The sequence below is a fragment of the Pinus tabuliformis genome, chromosome 4_1, assembly GCF_031772625.1.
Source record: "Pinus tabuliformis cultivar Carrire ecotype Pingquan chromosome 4_1, CPIR1, whole genome shotgun sequence".
NCBI lineage: Eukaryota > Viridiplantae > Streptophyta > Pinopsida > Pinales > Pinaceae > Pinus > Pinus tabuliformis.
The window spans coordinates 450,351,582-450,374,140 of NC_142303.1; the positions used below are offsets into that span (position 1 = coordinate 450,351,582).

Sequence of the window (22,559 nt, forward strand, 5' to 3'; positions counted from 1 at the left end):
TATTGATGACATAAATTATGACTAAGATTTTGTAAATAACCCCAAATGAAATAAATTCGAATAAAACATATATTTGTAACATTTACATCTCCACGTCTTTTAAAAATGAATAGAAATTATTTCAATCATATTTGAGTTTTTTTAAATTGAATAAAACTTATTTCTATCATAAGGAATTGATTGAAATACTTGGATAACTATGTAAATTTAGGAAAGTTGATAACATTATATAAAATTATAGAAATGTTGCCATATATTGTATTTTTACCTATATATTAAATTTCAGTACGATTGACTTATATCATGTTATGACTAAGATCTTGTAGATAATCTCAAAATAAATAATACCCCATAAAACCTATTTGTTGTTTACATGAGAATCTTTTAAAATTGAATAAAACTTATTTCAATCCTATTTGTATTTTTTAATTGAACCTTGAGATAAGAAATCGATTGAAATACTTGAAAACATTGCCTATGCAATGGTGTATGTGTGGGTCACAAAAAAATTCATATACATATTTTAAATAATATGGATGACTTTATAATTCAAATAATTTATTTTTAAAATTGAATTGTAATAACCTACATGTTGATTGCACTGAAATACACTTTCTACAAGATGCATATGAAGCATGACTGATTATTTGCATGTTCAATATTAAATTGATACATGATATATTTACGCCGTAAGGTGTTTCCCTCTGAAATGAACTCCCCTAAATGCCTTTCTGTCTTAATGTTAACCGTCAGATCTATTGTTAGACGATTCAGCAATTATCTGTCGTCCAATTATCTACCCGTATGTCTCCCCACTTGGTCTGTCGTGCACACACAAATAGCCAGTTTGCTACAGAGGAGGGCCGGGGAAAATGCCTTTGCTGCACGGGATTTATCAACGCAGTGGCAGGAAAAAGCACGATCCGGCCGATGGATTGAAGGTTTGTCCATAGCTGTAGTCTCTGACTATTCCTCACGTGATGTATTTGGGTTTTCGCCTAATCTAGTGCACTAGGGTATTGTGATTATGTATGCAGAGAGAGAGAGCATGGGGAACTGTGAATTTGTTAGGAATATGGGCGTTGCTCTGATTTGAATACGGTTTATAATGTCTGGGACGATGAATCAGACAGTGTTTGAACAGAATTCAGTTCTCAACGGGCTTGGAAAACATTTGGGTTAGTGAGTATGCCTGACCAGTTCATCATCTGGGGCTCATCAAGGCTTGCTTTGGGAATTATCATCATTTCATGGGCATTATCCAGGTAATGAAACTGCAATGCCCGATAGTTTCTTATTTTCTATTTTTGCAGAAAATTATGTTGGAACTGCTTGTGTTCCACCTAAATGAAATCTCCCTTACATAGATCATGTTGAAGCCTATGAAATACCTTGACCATAATGCGATCACAGGTGGGTAGAATCCCTTGATTGCTCGAAAAGTTGAATGTCATGAATCCAGAGGAAACTTAGATACGGTAGAGCCCTCAAATAGGATTGGGTTTTCGGGTGTAGGTTGCATCTGCCTATTGGGTTAGGGCATAGGGCGACTCTGTAGGATTTGAACTTGTGACGTTTGCTTGGCAGCTGCCACATGCTGATTAATAGGCTGAGCCTCTGTTACCAAAAAACTTAGTCAGGAGACCTGTTTCTTGTTCCATTCCCGTTCCCGTTCATGTTCCAGTTTGCATCTTGACAGTACATAGAACATTACTAATCAATTTTATCGGCGGGGTTACATTTTTTATTCTCCCAAATCCTCTAGCCCCAATTCGTGTTCCGTTCCTTTTCGGGTTTCTTGATTGTCATAGCTTAGGACTGAACTCACTTTGTTTAATGATTGAATCCCATTTTTGTCTCCAAAGAGACTCCGTGTCTATTGGCTAAATCTACTTTGTCTCATGTCCGAGCCCGACTTCATAGGAATAATTAGTTTCTCTTTTTAAGGTTAATATAGAGAAATATCTGATATTTGTTATTCAATTTGGGTAAATTTTCATTGACGATGCATCTGGATGAAATGTATATCGCAAAAAGCAATTTGATTTTGACTTGGTCAAGCTCAAGGCTCAATCATAACTCTGTGTTTATTAGTTATCCATGTTCTCACGGAGGCTTGGTCTGCACTGGTCACTTTAGGTATGTTATATTTTTATATCTTGAAACTGCCTCCGTGGAGTTGTTTTTCTGCAGGAAAGAGGAGACATGCCAAGGTGTCTCTAGGGAAGATTTAGATGTACTGTATTTTTCAGGTTACATCCATGTTTGATAAGAGCTATCTATCTATCTATCTATCCATGTCTTGTATTAGCTTGTGCTGTTGTGGGTATTAAAACTGTCATAGAGGCTTCAAAATCCTTACCGGTGTTAGCACTAGGCATACATCCAGCAATGGATGCAATTTATGGTATCCTGGGACCTTCACCAGATGATTACCTTATACTATTCAATGGAAGAGAAAATCCTGATCAAAGTCACATGAACCAGACTTGGAAAAAACTTGGCAAATCCAATGTGGAGAGTCAACTTGGTGACATGGCAAAAATTGTCTTATTAAAAATGTCAGGAAACACACACTAAAAAATATGAGGAATATAAGCCCAGCAGAACTTAAACTTATTTACCAAAACTGAGCCTGACCGACTCTGACCAGGAGTTTTGGCAAAGGTTTGACTCTGCTCACTAGCTTGGAGAGTGGAATCAACTCGCTAGTACTCGCACAGTTATAAAGAGTCCTGTTTCTAATGTTGTGATAATTGTTCATACAATTCTGATCAATTCTGATTGCTGCTGAAGAAACTTGAATCTGATGCAAATAAGATGCTATTCTACAGTTCAGTGTTGCGGAAGTCACAGATTAGTTGATGGGTTCTGTCTGAAATGATTTAGTAGCACAGATTGTGATTCAGGCATTTTTTTCCCATTTTTTCAAAAATTCAGCAGCTGCTGCAGAAAAGTAACTTAAAAGGCGGATTTTCTCATTTTCATTGCACAATGACTTTTTGCTGAGCTTTTACCCAGTTAATGATTTCAAACCCTTGTTGTTTTTTTGCTGAGTCCAAGTAGTGCAACACTATAACAGATATCTGAAACATACATAAATGCTTCTTCCTTAGCAGTGTTCCTTTTCCCTAAGGCGTGGAACCATCAGAAGTTTTGGCTCCTATTAGGTGATAGGGTCCCAAATTATGGGTGTTAGGGTTTCCAGACCTACTGGGTTTGACCCACCCATGGGGGTGAAAGTCGGGTTGCCTGCTGAAACACATGGATTCAAATTGATGGTGAGTCAAACTTGATGTCAACAAGTTTAACTTGCTATGAATAACTCGACCTATGAGTACTTAGTGGGTTGTTCATGGGTCAACAATTTTTGACCTGTGGACCTGTCAGAAAACTCGCCACCTTCTTTTATATATCTGAGAGAGTGAGTTTCTTTGCTTCATTTTCTTCTCTGTTTTTCCCTGATTTCTGCTCATCTCTCCTCAAGTTTTAGCTTACCTGATTTGAACTCACTTTTTTGCCTCTGCCAAGTTTTTTGTGAGCTGAGCCTGGTAACTGCAGTGTTTGGTCCCATCTAGGCATTTGTGTGATCTAGTGCACATCCTCCTTAGCACTCATCAGTTACAATTCAGGTGACAGGAAGCATGAGAACACACCAATACAAACGTGGGAGTCCTTGCACGGATGCTGCATCAAATCTGGTTTATTTAGGTGATCACTGATGTACTATGAATTCCATATTGATAAGAGATTAACCTATGTATTATCGAGATGCGTGTAAGAATGGTTCTTTTCTAGGGAAAGTTTGATGAACTTGAGCTTCTTGTGGTTACAGTGTCTTGGTTATCCATTTTTGAATACATCAACTTGTGATGTTTCAGCTTATTGTTTTGTGCTCTTATTTTGTTGGCTAGATGCTGAATACTATCATTCTTATACACTATCAAGTTCTCTTTGTTGATTATGGTAGATGAATAGATGTGAAAATTTTCTCTGCCGGATTTGCATGTATGTGCATCATTGCTTTGTTTCACTTCTCCATGTTGTTAGGAGTCAGGATTTAGGTTTTGGATTCTCAGCATATTATAGATATGATTTTATCATGATTTTCTAGGAGCTCCTTTAGTGCTTGTACTTTGTATTCTCAGGGATGTATTTAGCAGTCCCATTGACCCATTTGTTGTTATTTATTGGACATCAATAAAATTATCTTATCATATCTCTCCATCTGGACATAACATGGTTTTCAAATCTGGAAGGAAAACGGTTATTAATTGATTTGGAAATATATATAATTTTATTGTGGCTTCTTCAATGCCGTGGTGCAAATATCTCTGATTGGTAAAGAGAAAAAATAGAGTAGAGACCTTGCTGTTGCTCAGGACTCACTATATATTTCTCCTGATATTTCCAGTTTCTCCGAAGATTTTTAGGTTGTCAATGATATATTAAGAATTCCTCAGTTCCAAGTTTATTCTTGCTGATATTTTCGGATAATTTTCAATATTTCCCCTGATATTTCCAATGAGTTTCTATTTGGACCCTTGGCAATATATTCCCTGAAACGTTATTTGTGTTAATGCTTCGATGTGTGTTTTTTAATGATCTACAAGATGATGTGAAATTGGTTGGGAGTCAATTCAGCTGTTATATTGTTGCCATTGGTTAACTGGTACTTTTGTGATTCTTAATTCATACTATGCCTTCATAAATAACCAAATTAAACTATTTTGCATTGCATCTACTTGGCGTGATCACTAACATAAGATTTGATCTTGGGTCCCATGTTGTGTGAGAAATTTAAAATGGACAAATGCATCTTTCCTCAGTCACAAGCCCTAAGTAGAATACTATAAAGTTGAATTATCAGAGTCTAGAGACAACGTGTTCCCCAAATTGTTTCTATCTAAAAACATTCCTAAAAAGGAAATAGCCAGTAAACTTGGGGAATTAGGGGGAAATGCTATTCCCACCAAAAAATCCAAAAAAATAAAAATAAAAAAGTAATTAAAAAGGAAGGGGTTCTTTAGTAAATCATTGCCCTGTGTTGTTGATGAGAAGAGAAATTTTTGATACTTGTATTTGTATAAGTAATAGATCTGTACAATTAAACTGCTCTTCAGCAGATATATGAAACGTAAATGTTGCTTCTTTAGCATAGTTCTTTCTCCCATAGGCTATGGAACTGCAGGAAGGTTAGACTCTGTGAGTTGACAGAGCCCTATGTTTTCTGCATCCCCTTTAGCCATTTGTTGTATGATTTAGGGCACTTACTCCCTAGGAATCATTAGTTACAACCTACATTCTGAGAAGTACTAGACCCAACCAATGTTGTCCTTAAAATATATTGGTTTTTCACAGGTGAAGATGTGTGGAAATCCTTGAACTGATGCCATATTAGTTGTGATTTATTTAGGTAGTTACTGGCATTTTATGACTTGTCAATGGAAAAAAAACATTAACCTATATGGCATTGAGATACTCACAGAACTTAATTATTTAGGAATGGTTCTGTTCCAGGAAAGGAAAGTGTGACAAACTTGAGCTACTTATGGTTAACATGTCTCACGTTTTCTATTATCATTTCATGTGCCCATTTTGTTGGCTAGTCACTAAACACCATCTCTGTTATATGTATTCAGTTTGTCATTACTAACTTTGAGCAATCAATAGATGAGAGGATTTTCTGTTTCTCCATTTGGGCATAACTTGTTTGACAAATCTGGAAGAAAACTAGTTCACAATCGAGATATTTACGCCGTAAGTTGTTTCCCTCTGAAATGAACTCCCCTAAATGCCTTTCTGTCTTAATGTTAACCGTCAAATCTATTGTTAGACGATTCAACAATTATCTGTCGTCCAATTATCTGCCCGTATGTCTACCCACTTGGTCTGTTGTGCACACACAAATAGCCAGTTTGCTGTAGAGGAGGGCCAGGGCAAATGCCTTTGCTGCATGTGATTTATCATCGCAGTGGCAGGAAAAAGCGCGATACGATGAAGAAAATTCCGATCCGATCGATGGATTGAAGGTTTGAGTCCTTGGGACTCTCAAATTTCTCATCTCACCGCAGCAGCCATCACAGCTGCAATTGGACACAGAGCAATTCTCTTGGTTTAGGGTTTCCAGCTTTGACTAGGTCTTCAATTCAGGACAGTTTGGTACCAAATCTAGGCGGAACTGGCATTTTTACATCCGGGGTCGAGCTTCAGTGCCTTACCAAGTAGGCATGATTGAATTTCCGAGGGCATTTGCAGTAATTTGAGCTCACTTTCGACCAGTTTTATCCAAAGATTGTAGTGTTTAAGCTATGCAGACTCCAGGCGGTTCCGTTCCTCAGCTAGAGGCTATATTGGAATGGTTACAGCAGGAAATGGGGTATAGACAGCATGGCCGATATTTATCTTCCAACAAACCCCTGCCATCACCGGAAGATCTGAAGAAAATATGCAGGGGAAATATGTTACCCGTCTGGAATTTCCTATTGCAGAGAGCAAGGTCCGAGAAAACAGTGGAGAAAATTAAGAGAAACATTCTCATGCATGGCAGCCCTAGCATCGCAGTCAGTCTGCAAGAAGGAGCCAAGGTAGCAGCGAAAAACTTAAATGTGAAGGAGGAGGAAGTTAAAGGAAAAAGCAGGAAGAGATATGACGATAGAAGCAAAGGAAAGGTGGCTGAGGTTACCAAAGCTAAAGAGCCTCTGGAAAAAGGACACTCTTCTGAAGCCTATGAGACCCGAGAGAGGGCTCTGAGAGAACGAGGTGCAGCTGAGAAAGAGGTAGAAAGACTACGCCACGTCCTTCAGCAACAGAGGAAGGAATTGAAGGGACAGATGCTTGAAGCTTCTAGGGAAGAAGCTGAACGCAAAAGAATGCTTGATGAGAAATCGAATTATAGGTACAGATTTAAAATTTATTGTGTTGTTGATTCATTTTCTAAAATCAGACTAGGTTTCGTTACCTTGTTCTATGAGAACGTTACATTATTCAAGTTAGTTTCTTGGTTAAATTCTGTCACTTCTGAAAAGCCTGTGTATCAAATTAGTTTTGTGGATTTTGCAACTTGTTTACATTAAGCTATTCTGTTAAATATTAGGAATATCCTGGTTTCGAATAGGTTCAAAGGGCCTTGACACTGTGCTCTTTTTAAGCTCCTTAATGATAAATACGAAATAAACAAACTGATTATACGTGATCCCAGAGTTACTCATTATGCTCCAAAATTCCTGATGTAATATATCACAGGGAATGATCTATTACTCGTAAGGCAGTGTGTGGCTGAATTTCATTTTGTCAAACAGGAATAATTTCGTGCAATAACATTGAAATCAAGTTTAACTGGATAATATATACTGTGAAGAACATTAAGGAACTTCGCTCAAATTTTAAAATTATTTCTAAAGTTTTCATTGAAGTAACGCCTTTTGACTGTTATTTTTTCTTCTTCTTTTGTATTAGGCATAAGCAGGTAATGCTTGAAGCTTATGACTAGCAGTGTGAAGAAACATGCAAGATTTTTGCAGAATATCAGCGATGACTTCATCGTTATGTTGATCAAGCAAGGGATGCATAGCGAGTGAGGGTTGGCAGTGGGCAATATGCAACTCCTGACATTTTGCATGCCCGTAACGAGCAGGATATAGTTTATGCCGCAATTAAGGGCAACAAGCCAGTGGGTGGTCTCATTCTTATTGAAACAGCACAGGAAAGGAGCATTAGAAAGGCATGTGAATCACTTGCATCTCATCTCATTCAAAGAATACGGAACACTTTTCCGGCTTATGATGGGGTGGTGTTCAGGGACATGCACATCTAGATGCTGAGAAGCTAGTTATTGATTTGGATGGGGAAATACCAAATGATGTGAAGGATCTTGCTCTAAATTTGTTCAGGAGTCCTCCACAATTTCTACGTGCAATTACTATATATACAGCTCGAATTGTCAATCTAATAAACCGAGAGACGTAGAAAATTGATGTCAGGGCTGATGCTGAACATCTGAGGTATTTGATTATTGCTTTGCCTTCTCCATTAGCTTTAATTTTGATTTACCAACAATGCTATGAAAGCAGATATCTGTATTTCCATTATTGTATGATCACAATCTTGTTTTTGAAATAATAGCTGATCAATTGTTTGTTATTATATTTATAAAATGCCTTCCTTAAATACAATAGAAGTATTGGAAGTGCCTCAATACCATGGAACCCATCCCTCCTCTCCCCCTCCACCGAGAAATTGCTTTTGGAAACCACATCAAAATTTCGTGGGAATTTTCCAACAATGAAGTTTAGGTGCACTTTCCAAGAAATTGAAAGAGAATTTCAAAATTCCAAACAATGGGGTTTTTGAAAAATGGCCTCAATTATATGAGATACGAGAATTTTTTTAAAATTGTCAATAGTTTGGGAGATTTTGTTGGTTTTATAAAGGGTATATACTCAGTTTTTGGCATGGCCGAGTTTTGCAAAATAACTGATCCTTTATTTGAAGGTTGGTTGTTGGGTGCGTGTTTCCTTCATGGCTTGGAATTAGAAGCTTTGATATCATGAAAATGCTTTTTCAGATCTGGGTGCATCTTCTACCAAAGTTTTAGAAGTCACTGGTTTTGATATTCAAGAGAAGATTATTCATAACTCTTTTGTATTCATTCAGTTTTATTCATCGCATACATAGCTTAATAATTCTGGCTCTGAGCACATTCTAAAAGCAAATATCTTGAGTCTGCTAACCAATTGTATTTGTTATAAAGGGAATTTCCAAGATCTTGGTCCAGTTTCCGACTAACATTTGAGAATGTTGAAGTTCTGTCTATATCAAATCTTGGGGTATCGTGTAGATCTAGTATCAGAAAATAGCAGATCAATAGTTATTATAAATCATAAACCCCCTCTGTGTGTTCGATGTTTAATAAAGGGAGTGAAAAAAATATTAGTGATGTGGTAGCAGCAGGTTCATAGTATCACCCCCTTGACAGTTTTTAATACCATGGAACCCATGCCTCCTCTCCCCCTCCACCGAGAAATTTCTTTTGGAAACCACTCATCAAAATTTCGTGGGCATTTTCCAACATTGAACTTTAGGTGTAGTTTCCAGGAAATTGAAGGGGAATTTCAAAATTCCAAACAATGGGGTTTTTGAAAAATGGCCTCAATTAGATGAGACACGAGAATTTTTTTAAAATTGTCAATAGTTTGGGAGATTTTGTTGGTTTTCTAAAGGGTATATACTCAGTTTTTGGCATGGCCAAGTTTTGCAAAATAACTGATCCTTTATTTGAAGGTTGGTTGTTGGGTGCATGTTTCCTGGCTTGGAATTAGAAGCTTTGATATCATGAAAATGCTCTTTCAGATCTGGGTGCATCTTCTACCAGAGTTTTAGAAGTCACTGGTTTTGATATCCAAGAGAAGATTATTCATAACTCTTTTGTATTCATTCAGTTTTATTCATCGCATGCATAACTTAATAGTTTTGGCTCTGAGCACATTCTAATAGCAAATATCTTGAGTCTGCTGACCTATTGCATTTGTTATAAAGGGAATTTCCAAGATCTTGGTCCAGTTTCCAACTAACATTTGAGAATGTTGAAGTTCTTTCTATATCAAATCTTGGGGTATCGTGTAGATCTAGTATAAGATGATAGCAGATTGATAGTATTATAAATCATGAACTTCCTCTGTGTCTTCGATGTTTAACAAAGGGAGTGAAAAAAACTATTGGTGATGTGGCAGCAGCAGGTTCATAGTAGCACCCCCTTGACAGTTTTCAATACCATGGAACCCATCCCTCCTCTCCCCCTCCACCGAGAAATTGCTTTTGGAAACCACTCATCAAAATTTCGTGGGAATTTTCCAACAATGAACTTTAGGTGTAGTTTCCAGGAAATTGAAGGAGAATTTCAAAATTCCAAACAATGGGGTTTTTGAAAAATGGCCTCAATTAGATGAGACACAAGATTTTTTTTTAAATTGTCAACATTTTGGGAGATTTTGTTGGTTTTCTAAAGGGTATATACTCAGTTTTTGGCACGACCAAGTTTTGCAAAACAACTGATCCTTTATTTGAAGGTTGGTTGTTGGGTGCATGTTTCCTTCATGGCCTTGAATTAGAAGCTTTGATATCATGAAAATGCTTTTTCAGATCTGGGTGCATCTTCTATCAGAGTTTTAGAAGTCACTGGTTTTGATATTCAAGAGAAGATTATTCATAACTCTTTTGTATTCATTCGGTTTTATTCATCACATGCATAGCTTAATAATTTTGGCTCTGAGCACATTCTAGTAGCAAATATCTTGAGTCTGCTAACCAATTGCATTGTTATAAAGGGAATTTGAATATCTTGGTCCAGTTTCCGACTAACATTTGAGAATGTTGAAGTTCTGTCTATATCAAATCTTGGGGTATCGTGTAGATCTAGTATAAGACGATAGCAGATCGATAGTTATTATAAATCATGAACCCCCTCTGTGTGTTCGATGTTTAACAAAGGGAGTGAAAAAAACTATTGGTGATGTGGCAGCAGCAGGTTCATAGTAGCACCCCCTTGACAGTTTTCAATACCATGGAACCCATCCCTCCTCTCCCCCTCCGCCAAGAAATTGCTTTTGGAAACCACTGATCAAAATTTTGTGAGCATTTTCCAACAATGAATTTTAGGTGCAGTTTCCAGGAAATTGAAGGGGAATTTCAAAATTCCAAACAATGGGGTTTTTGAAAAATGGCCTCAATTAGATGAGACACGATAATTTTTTTTAAATTGTCAACAGTTTGGGAGATTTTGTTGGTTTTCTAAAGGGTATATACTCAGTTTTTGGCATGGCTAAGTTTTGCAAAACAACTGATCCTTTATTTGAAGGTTGGTTTTTGGGTGCATGTTTCCTTCATGGCTTGGAATTAGAAGCTTTGATATCATGCAAATTCTTTTTCAGATCTGGGTGCATCTTCTACCAGAGTTTTAGAAGTCATTGGTTTTGATATTCAAGAGAAGATTATTCATAACTCTTTTGTATTCATGCAGTTTTATTCATCGAATGCATAGCTTAATAATTTTGGCTCTGAGCACATTCTAATAGCAAATATCTTGAGTCTGCAAACCAATTGCATTTTTTATAAAGGGAATTTCCAAGATCTTGGTCCAGTTTCCGACTAACATTTGAGAATGTTGAAGTTTTGTCTATATCAAATCGTGTAGACTTTAAGCGACGACATACTTTCGATTGAAGATCCACAAGCACCAGAGAACAACATTGGGAATAATTCATATAATAGTTTGAAGCAAGTGAAAAAACACTTCAGTGTAATATAAATATGCAACAAAGTTTTGAGGCTCTCCGTCAACAGGTAGTTATTGTAGTATTGGTAACAATCGTGAGTCCAAAAGATACAATTTCGGGGGGGAAGTTGGGCCAAAGATATTTATTTCCTACATAATGCAAAAGGTTTGGTTTAACTTCATTTCACTCTTGGCTATGCTTATGAAGAATAAATACAATGACTTTGTGCATTAAGAAACAACAAAAGAATGCAAGGAAATTTGAAAAAAAAAAAAAATATCATTTTCTAAGAGAGAAAGTATATTATGTTAGCCTTCCTAGTCACCCAGGGCTTTAGTTGACATATTCACAGACAAAGAAAGGACAACTCTTGTGAAAGCTAGATGAGAGGATAAAATGAAGTATGTCGCTCAAAATAATAAAGGAATATGCAATAGCCAAAAGTAGTGCAAGAAAGGAACACCTTTAATTGCTAAATGAACCAGGATACTGAATGAAAAACAACAACCCACTACAAACTTTTACTGGAAGAAAACAACAAAGCCTGTTATGAAATTATGTACTCAGACTACTAATGGTTTTTCCATAGAAGCTAAAGAGAATGCCTTGGTTTGGTATCATCTTGATGTTGATCTGGATTTTTGATCTTGCCAATCCAAGGAGCTATTTAGATAATTTGGAGAGTGTGTTTGCAAACAAGCAAGTGAATGTCAAAACTGTACAACATATTATTGAGGTTTTTGTTTATAGGTCTACTATGGGGTCAAGGTCTATGGAGAAATATTCAATATTTAATATTGTATAATGTGTATGTTAGCTACAAGTTTATGTATGTAAGCTAATGATGGCTTCCATCAATCTCAATCTATGCAGTTTCTTAGGCACGAGAAGATGATACCTCTGCAATTTGGTCATGGATTCAGAACAAAGTAGCAAAATGTTGATAATAGAGATGGATTCAGTGGTGTCTATGACCAAGTTGTTCACATGAAGGAGCTTATTTTCCTTGAAGCAAATGCAGAGCCATATATGAGGGAATTGACTACCAGTGATGTTGTCATAGGTACATTCGTAACTCTTGTTGGAAAAGAGAGGGTAGGAAAATAACGTACAAATATTGAGAAACACCAAACACAATGGATTTCCAATTATTGATGGACTCCTATATCATTGTTTTATGGCATTAGGATATCAAAGAGATGAAAACCATGGTTTTTGATAGCTAGGCACTTTTTTTTTGTAGTTTTGCCAGATGTCTAGGAAAAGAGTAATTAATTTATCCTACGAATTTTACCACTAATTATATTTTTACATGAGTAATTAACCCATGGATAAAGTAGAGTATATTTTTCAAATAAGTTATATGAAACAAAAGGTTTTGTAAACCATACTTCAACAGATGACAAAAATTTCTCTTTCAAAATTGGATAAAAGGACCATTGGATGACAGGTGGCATAGTTGACCCTGTTTAAAGGGAGGTCGATAGATATTCAGGAATATTTACAACATATTCAAATTTGCAGGCAAGATATAAACAGTCAAAGAATCAATTTCCAATTTGATGGCAGAGGATTTTCTAGCATTTCCGTATTCCTTGTAGCAACTTAAAATTTATTTTATTTTTAGTTTACTGTTAGGATTTTATTCCTAAAATCTGCAACAGCTTGAGGATGATGTTTTTCCTATATATTCTTTCATTAGAATATATATTTGTAATGTAAGGGAGGTTGGATTCTGGTGTAAAAAACTCAGGTTTGTATACTGTAGAAGCTTGATAAAGTACTCCTTGTTATGCCTAGAAAACTGGCTATTTCTAATGGCATAATCTAATGGCTATCTTGGAATTTTGACTGCGCAGTGGAGGATGCCCATTACATACCTAACAAGAAGGGTTCTTTGAGAGTAAATATAGATATTAGTTGAATTCCTGTCTTTGGGCTCCAGAAAATTGTTGAAATCTTCTAATTTGACTGTTTTGTGATAATATTTGATGGTATTATTGTTCATATATCGGTGAATATTGATCAATATGAATGATTTCCCTTTCACAGTTCTTATGTTTTGATTCTTTATGAATAGGAATTGATTCATTCAACTAAAATTGGTATTGTTGATTTTGATGGTACTTCTATTCTCCAGCTTGATGATTGGGTGCTGTGCCGAATTTACAAGAAAAATGGTCATCCTTAGAGAGTACAAGGGGTGGAACGAGATGAATCACCAAGTGTAGATGAAGTGATGGCTTCTTTGCCTGATATTGATCAGCAAAAGAAACTGCAACTGCCCAAAATTGCCTCTTTCAGTGGGTTGTTGGAGAGTGGCGATCCTTTCATAGATGGTTTTTAAACGATGAAGCCATGGATGGCAATGGAAACAACAGCGGACTACCTCAAGTCCAGTCTTCCAACCTCTCTCACAACAATTTCAGCAATAACAATGACAACAATAGCGATTGTTGATATGAAGTTGTCCCAAAACAAGAAGAATTAGCAGTGGAGAATGACAACAAATTCAATTCTTTCAACAGGACTCTCTCCTTAGCATATGGGGACGATGAAACCAACCTTGCAAAGAGATTCAACAACATGTATAACAACGACAGCTACAACATCAACAATAATGTTTCAGCCTTGCTTAATTCAATGCAACCCAATCAAACTTTCCAACAGCAGAACTTCCTAAGTGCATTGAATGACAGTGAACAGAATTTTAGACTTCACTACATTCAGAACATGCATTGGACCACCTAGGCAATTGCTCATCACAGAGATTTGGAATTCTTTTCAATAGGACTAAGATTGGTATACGTCAAAATTTTCTAGATACTAACTCAAAATATATTGTTCTTTCTACAACTGATCTGTGTAATAGTTTCTATGGTATACATGAAAATTGTCATAATTTGTGCATGGAATGAACAGTAGCAGCTTGCTATATTCTGTGTATAGCAATAGGTATATACAATCAATGTATTAGGTGCAAAGAAACTGTCTATGGCTTCAAGCCTTTATTCATCAGACCATTGTAGCATTTCATTATGGTATATTACTGTTTATAGAGGAGTAGACAAGTTGTTCATACAAAAGCCTTCCTAAAGATGAGAAGGCTTATACTTCCAATTTCTGCATAAGAGCAGAAACTTGTATGATAATATCCCAATATTCAATCAGAGGGTTTGCAGTTAAAATCTCCATAGTATTCATGGGATGCATAGCTATAACAATCATCAGATCAGAATGTTTGCAAGAGATCAGGAGACACATATCTACAATTAAGTTTCTGTATCAAACCATACTAAAGCAACAATATCAAATAAGGAGACATTACATAAGAGAGACTCCGAGACTTTCTAATATTGCTTGTCATAGTATGAAAAATATGGTTTCCCTCTGTATCATATCTGTAAAGATCTTAGAATGAGATCTAGACATATTAATGTGAAAATTTCTGTGCATATTAGATATAAAAGATTTGAGTTTTGGGTTATCAAAGCTATAGACTGAGAACTACATGGATTGCTTGATAGGATGGCTGGTTCGATTTGTATATCAGGATTGCTAGCTTCTTTGGGGTGGTAGTGTGAGATGAATTGGGAATTGCTACTCGTTTCATACTTCAAGAGGGAGATGAATTTCCCAGTGATGGTGGTGATGAAGGAACTCAGCAAAAGCACAGAGAATAGCATAGTTGATTGAATAAAAAAATCAATTGTGTAAATACAAATAACACACCCTACAAAGTGATGTCTGCTTTTTCTATAAGGTTATCATTTTATCAGTATTTTATAGAACATAAACAGTTAGCAAAGCTACAAATGTGAAATGTTAATTGGTCTCTGTTAGTCAATTCCAGTTTGTGCCCATATGGAATACTGTCCAGCGTGTTTCTTTGCAAAAGAAACACATTGCCAAATAGTTATTTTTCAATAGCGAGTTACTGCTGCAACTCCACGTTGTAAATGCTAGAGCCTGTGGAAGGAGACCTCCTTATCAGTATATGTTGTGTTACAGAATTCTTTGATTATATAGTTTATTAGATATTCATTGGGGCATATGGCACGTTGGCCGGGGTTAGATACAACGAATTAGATTCCACCCACAAAGGTAGCATAGTATTTGGTTCTCATTGGTTGGCCACAAGAATCCACAATATGGTACAACAAGTTCTATTGGACGTATACTAATATAAACAGTGTACCTTTTTATGTTTTTGGCGACGATAATCCTTGACTGTTCATGGTTCCAATTGGATTTATGGTTTAGCCAAGGTTACACCATTTTGGGTTTCGTAATATACTCGCTAATTCTGGATTGTTCATGGTTCCACTTGGATTATGGTTTAGCCATGGTTTCACCACAATCCAAGAGATTTTGGCTTTTGTAATATAGTCAACATCAGAGAAAATACAAACGACCCAGAACATCAGAGAAAATACAAATGACCCAGATCCATCGAAACCTTGAAAGTTTGTTCATGAACTCTCCAGATCCATCAAAACCTTGAAATTTTGTTCATGAACTCTCTGAATTTGGTATAAAATGTGTACTATATTTGAAACTTCAATTTTCCATTAAATTAATGGGACATGAATTCCCACAAAGGAGTTCAGAAAGGTGCAATTAAGTTGAGCTTTCAACTTGTCATTCAATTGATGGACACTGAATATTAAATATAAGATAAATATATAGGAGTAGCATGTGAGTGTTAGTTTTATAAAGAAGATTCTTTTTATTATTAATAAAAATATAGATAGTTAGTTTCATTTTAAAGGGTTATAAATATGAGTTATAAATACAAGACTTAAAGGGTTGTAAATATTTAAAGGGTTGTAAATATGAGTTATTAATTGTTTTTATGCAAAACCTGATAAATAGTAATTTAGTAATTTCTTTTTAATTGAGTGACTCAAATTCATGTTTCTTTAGGTTGAAGGTAAAGCCACTAAAGTGGAAAAAATTGTGATGCCAATAATCAGAGGGATCGTAATAAGAAATTTAATATTCCAAGAAGAGGAGGTAGTAGTAGATTCTAATAAATTAGCAATGCAACAACATAAATGTTTGCAACAAATTTAGAGAGATCCACCTTGTTGAATAATGCACACACTACATGGATAATGGATTTCCGCACTTTATGCCTTACGACATTTCCTTTGCAACATCTGGTGCAAATACTAGTTTAGTTCATTTTAAATATCAAAGTGACTTGCATCATAACTTAAGATTGTACTTATTTTCTTAGTCTATGAAACTAGAAATCAAAATTGCTATATTTTGTAATAAAAGTTAGAGTATATAGAAAAATAATTAATTAGCGAAATAATTCTAACAGATTCATAAAATTCAAAAATTAATGAACATCCATAAACAATATTAATACAAATCCATAAACTGAAATAGTGAATGTATTAATAAAATATTGATATGAAAATATATACAAATTACAAACATCACGTGAACATCTATAAACTGAAATAATGTTCATCTACATACATAAACTTTCCATGTATGAAAATATACAAAGTCTATAACACATGTGAATTTTCCCTAAGAAATGGGCATGAAAATATACAAACTATCCACTCTAAGTACCACCAGAATTCCTATGTGAGTTTTGTCGCACAAAATGTGTCCATAAGTTGGTGCTACAATATAGCACATTCAAATTCAAATTAATTAGATCATTATTTGTACAAAATAAGCAATATGGAAACAAATGATTTTGAACCACATTGTTAATTACATACACATGAATCAACCAACCTCAGTTGAGCTCAAATGAAAGTCGGATAGGATGGGGATGTGATGAATATAGGTTTGGTGCTCCCTTAACTGTGCCTCAATGATTGGGGCCTGCATTGATGGACCCACTTCATCAGTGCCTCTACACCCAACATCCCTCTCATGTGTCCACATAACAATAACATCAACAACACTTTTCATATGGGTCTGTGTAGACAATGGCAATGACAAATTATAATTAGTATACAAATTAATTAGCATATATGTGTAATTTCAAAAAAGAAAATTTCGAAATCTTAGGAATAAATTTAAGTTTACCTCAACTGTTGGTCCATGTGGTTGTACATAGTGACTCTCCTACACATGAGTGTTATGAGGTGGATGTGGAGGTAGAGGAGAATCCATGAACACACGTTCTAGTGGAGGATAGCCTGACTAATGAACTTCCCCCTCGGATGACCTCGTAAGCTCATCCATGTAGTTGGGTTGTGTCTACATGTTATCATGAACTTATTAATATAAATGCAATCTAATATGAACTAGAAATTAATATAAATAATTATGCATAATTTGATAATAAGAGTTAAATTTCCGTATATATATATATATATATATATATATATATATATATATATATATATATATATATATAGTCTGCGTTAAGCGAGTTGTGCATCCTATAAGTTTCATGAAAGACATCACGACAAATACATGAATATGTCAAAAGCTGGTCAGCAGGTAAACACGTGAGAAATGAATCATCATATAAAGGAACTAGCGAGTGACGAGGAAATGGTGGTGGTCTCCTAATCTCTCCATCTAATGCAACATGTGCATTGTACGATGATGTCTTCATGTTATATACAATAGTTTCCCTGGTCTTAGCACCAAGATGTGACAAATACTCTAGTTTTGTTGGCAATACCACGTTCTGAGACAGTAGTGGAAAGAATCTTAGATGTGGTGGTATATACACAGGGTCCCCATGAGCCCCCTCACAATGATATGTACATCCCAAGGCGACTTCATAATAATGAGATCTGGTATGAGTGTAATTCGGTCTCATATGTAACATGAAATATACATATACATGCTTGGAAAAATAAATGGTGACCTGAACATGGCAGGGGAATTAGCCCCAAGCTCCAATGAATCGATCATATAAAAAGGGTTGCATCAACATCTTAAAATATTTTAGTCGAATCTGACCTTTATGTCTAATAGGCCGATCCAAAGGGATGTCGAACAACTCCCACAAACATCAATGTTCTTGGTGCGCTCCTTCACCACCTCCCAAGTATGTGGGCCTCTAACCTCATTCTGCCTAGTCCTTTGTATGGACTGTAGGAGGTGGTTCTGTGTGCCCTACCTGCTTTATGTTTCAATCAACTTATTGATGATTTCTAGTATCAAAGACAAACTATGACCAATAGGTGAACTAGCAGTGATGTTATGAAACTCTTGTGTGATCCATGTATGATGGGTCGTAACATCCTGTAATTTGATATGAGTTGTAGCATCATCCCACAGAGGGATAAATGTTGCACTTTGATCCTCAACTTCACCATGTTGAGGGTTTGCAAATCATAAACATAATTTATTATATATAATTAAGAAATTAGAAGAGTAATAACATATGCATTAAATTCAAACACATCAGTTGAAAACAACTTAAAAATTAAAGACAATTTCAAGACATAAAGTTTAAAGAGTATTTAAGAATGCAGGAGGTGTAGCTAAAATAGGAGAAGAAGGTCCATTATAGGTAACATGATCATCATCAAAGATAAAAAACACTACCTCTGACACTATGACTAGCGTTAGAGGAAGGATCTATGAGTGGAATGTGCACTCTGGGTGGGCTACGTGATCTATCATGAGCTCGACCATGTATAATAGATCCCCTTGCACTGCGATGGCCTGCAGTTGGAAGGTGTATATGGGATGACTCTAGATATTATATATACTACATATAAATTAATCCAAGAAAAAAATGTTGGGTAATCTATTACATATAATAATATAGTCTAAAGTCCTAAAACACAATCAAAATAAGCAATCAAATCTACCTTCACACTTTTCTAGTTTCTAAATAATGCACTTTATTCATAGGGCATAAATACGTAAAAAATTGAAATAAACATATTTACAAAACTAATAAAATTCCATGCTAACCAAATAATCCAATAGACTTTAAGTTCTTATAAATGTTGACTTTTTACACATGAGATGTACTAGGTACAAGCACATGCAGAGAATGTTTCTTGTAGAACATGCTACATAATGAAACAGTATGGTACAAATTAGAAAACAGTCAAAACTCTTTTATTCACTTGACCAAATTCACTTTTGATAATAAATTTAATGTATCTATCGATAATGCATTGTGGAATATATATATATATATATATATATATATATATATATATATATGTGTGTGAACTAGTTATGTTAAATGCTATATTATATATGTGTGTGTATGCGCCCATTGGTGCTTTGTTATGTTCTAAACAATATATATAGAGCTATATTATAATATAGATGTGTCATCATAACTTTATATATATATATATATATATATATATATATATATAGAGATATATATATATATATATATGTTAAATAACTTTATGTCATGTTAAATAATTTTATGTTATGTTAAATATTAAATACAAGTTATGTTATATTAAATAAACATATGTTATGAACTAAATAGTTATAAAACTATATTAATTTATAAACAATATATATAGAACTATAATATATAGCTATGTGATATAACCTTAGTTAAATAAAAAATACTTAAATATATATAGCTATATAGTTATGAAATAGTTATAGCTACATTATATCTATATATATATATATATATATATAAAGTTAAATAAATTTATGTTATAGCCCCAAGGTTAGTTCAGTTGGTTGAGCTCCCATTTCTAAGGAGGTCACGGGGTCAAATCTCCACGATGCCCTTGGGGTTAGGCCCTGCTTGTTTGACCAATGGATAGATCCCTTTGGGTTTATATGCCCAAATTTTCTCGTGGATGTAGCGCCCATCCAATCTCTATGAACCATATTAATTTATAAACAAGATATATAGAACTATAATATATAGCTATGTGATATAACCTTAGTTAAATAAAAATTAGTTAAATATATATCTATATAGTTATGAAATAGTTATAGTTACGCTATATATATATATATATATATATATATATATATATATATATATATATATATATATAATGTTAAATAACTTTATGTTATAGCCCCAAGGTTATTTCAGTTGGTCGAGCTCCCATTGCTAAGGAGGTCATGGTGTCAAATCTCCATGATGCCCTTGGGGTTAGACCCTGCTTGTTTGACCAGTGGATAGATCCCTTTGGGTTGATATGATCGAATTTTCTCGTGGATGTAGCGGCCATCCAGTATCTATGAACCACATTTAAAATAAAAATAAAAAATATGTTATGAAATAAATAATTATAAAACTATGTTATGTTATATATATATGTGTGTGTGTGTGTGTGTGTGTGTGTGATGTTATAAATTTATAATAGTTAAATATATATAATTATATTGTATGCTATGAATTATAGTTATGGTTTTGTTTTTTTTTTTAACAAGGTGGTAAAACCTGTTACAACTTAGTTGTCAAACCAACATTAGGGACATCCAATTTTCGCTGTGATGCGAACGCATGTTGACTCGTCACTATTATTTAAGGAAAATGACAACAACAGGAATAAACTGTCGATGGTCTATAAGGGGTGGGCTTTCACTCTTGCTAGATGCCTCTTGGTCTTGGTTCGTTAAGCTATAAAGTCTAAGGAAGACGATCTCTTAGCCAAGTAGAAGTAGTTTTAGGGCATACTCCAAACCCAAGTTATGGTTATGGTGTAACATGCTATGTTATATATATGTGTGTGTGTGTGCGCGCGCACGTTAAATAATTTTATGTTAAGTTAAATAGTTATAAAATATTATGTTTTACATACACATAGAAATATAATATATAACTATGTGATATTATAGTTAAATATAGTTAGGTTAGGTTATAGTTATATATGTTATGTTATAATTATATAAAGTTAAATATTGTATATAACTAAGTCAAATGTTTTGTTATATATAGTGGTCAACATGATATACATACATATATATATATATATATATATATATATATATATATATATATATATATATATATATATATATGATGTTTAAACTAATTATACTATGTTAATTATTAAAAAAACTATTTAAAATATAAATTAATTTAAATGTAAAATAATAAAATAAACTAAAATTTATTGTTTGATAAATAGAAGTTCATCATGAGCAATTATATATTCATCATGTCAATCTCAAGTTCTTAATTAAATTATTTATTGGTTATAGTTTCATTGTTTTTGGGGATATATTTTGTGTCAAATTTGTTAGAAATTTAAAGTGCATTTTAAATAATTTTTTTTTTTAATTTATTTCACAAAATTCCTAAAGAAAAACTTTAAAACCTAAAATAATTTGAAAATAACTTTTTTACCATTCAAAAGCTAAAAATATGCATTTAATAAATAAAACATGCACCATTACAAGTAAGAAAAAAAATTAAAACCTAAATTATAGATTTTTGGGTGGTTTCAAGTGTTTTAAAAATTGTATTGAAGGTTATTTTTATAGATTTCTAGGTTGGTTTTGCGGTTTTCATGGTTTTGTATGGTAAGTTTTTTTTTTTTAATTAATTTGTTTAATTGTGCAAAATAAATAAATATATAAGACAAAAAGGATAGAATACCTACCTTTGTTTGAGCATTTGGGACGTTGGATGGCTTGGTTTGATCGCTCCATGCTCTAATTACTCAATTGAGCTCCAATACTCTCGACCGAGCTATGCAAATACTCTTGGTAAAGCTCTTAATTATCTCGTGGTCTCAGGAAAATGGTGTGCGTATACTGTAGGTGGACATTTTAATAGAAAACATGTGTGATTTAGCTTTAATGCTCGATTGAGCGTTAGAGCTCGATTGAGCCCTAAAGACCAATCAAGGGTTTGTTTTTAACCCTTGATCGAGCTATTTTTTAGCACTCAAGGAGCTCGATCGAGCGCTTAAAAATGGCTCAATCGAGCGATTACATTGCTCGATAAAGCCCTCCTTTTTTCCACCTAAACATGTCCTTTGTTGCCAAAAAGTATAACCCAGCTCCATGCTATCACCCATTGGTCATGTAGCTTGGGAGGCTACTGCTATGTGTCTTTCCAAAGTAGGGTAGTGTAACTATCTTTGAATTCCCAAAGTGCATACCTCTTTGGGTGAGAGACCATATGAAATATTAAGGAGTTGTGGTGTGCATCTGAATGAGGTGTTAGGAAGTCCTATGGGGAACATATTTTCACTGCTAGATGAATTTACATAAGTCTGAGCCTCCTTGTATCCATCTCTACCATAGTTTCTCTCCCAAGATTGTTGTCATATTAGTGGGGTCACGCAACCCTAGTCCCCCTTTGAGTTTCCTCTTGCATAGTCTTTCCCATGCCAT

At 34.5% G+C, this 22,559-nt stretch overlaps 1 pseudogene; it reads left to right on the forward strand.

The window, feature by feature from the left end:
- Window positions 1-6,311: 6,311 nt before the first annotated feature.
- On the forward strand, window positions 6,312-8,128 carry LOC149176289 (AUGMIN subunit 5 pseudogene; annotated as a pseudogene).
- The last annotated feature ends 14,431 nt before the right edge of the window (window positions 8,129-22,559 follow it).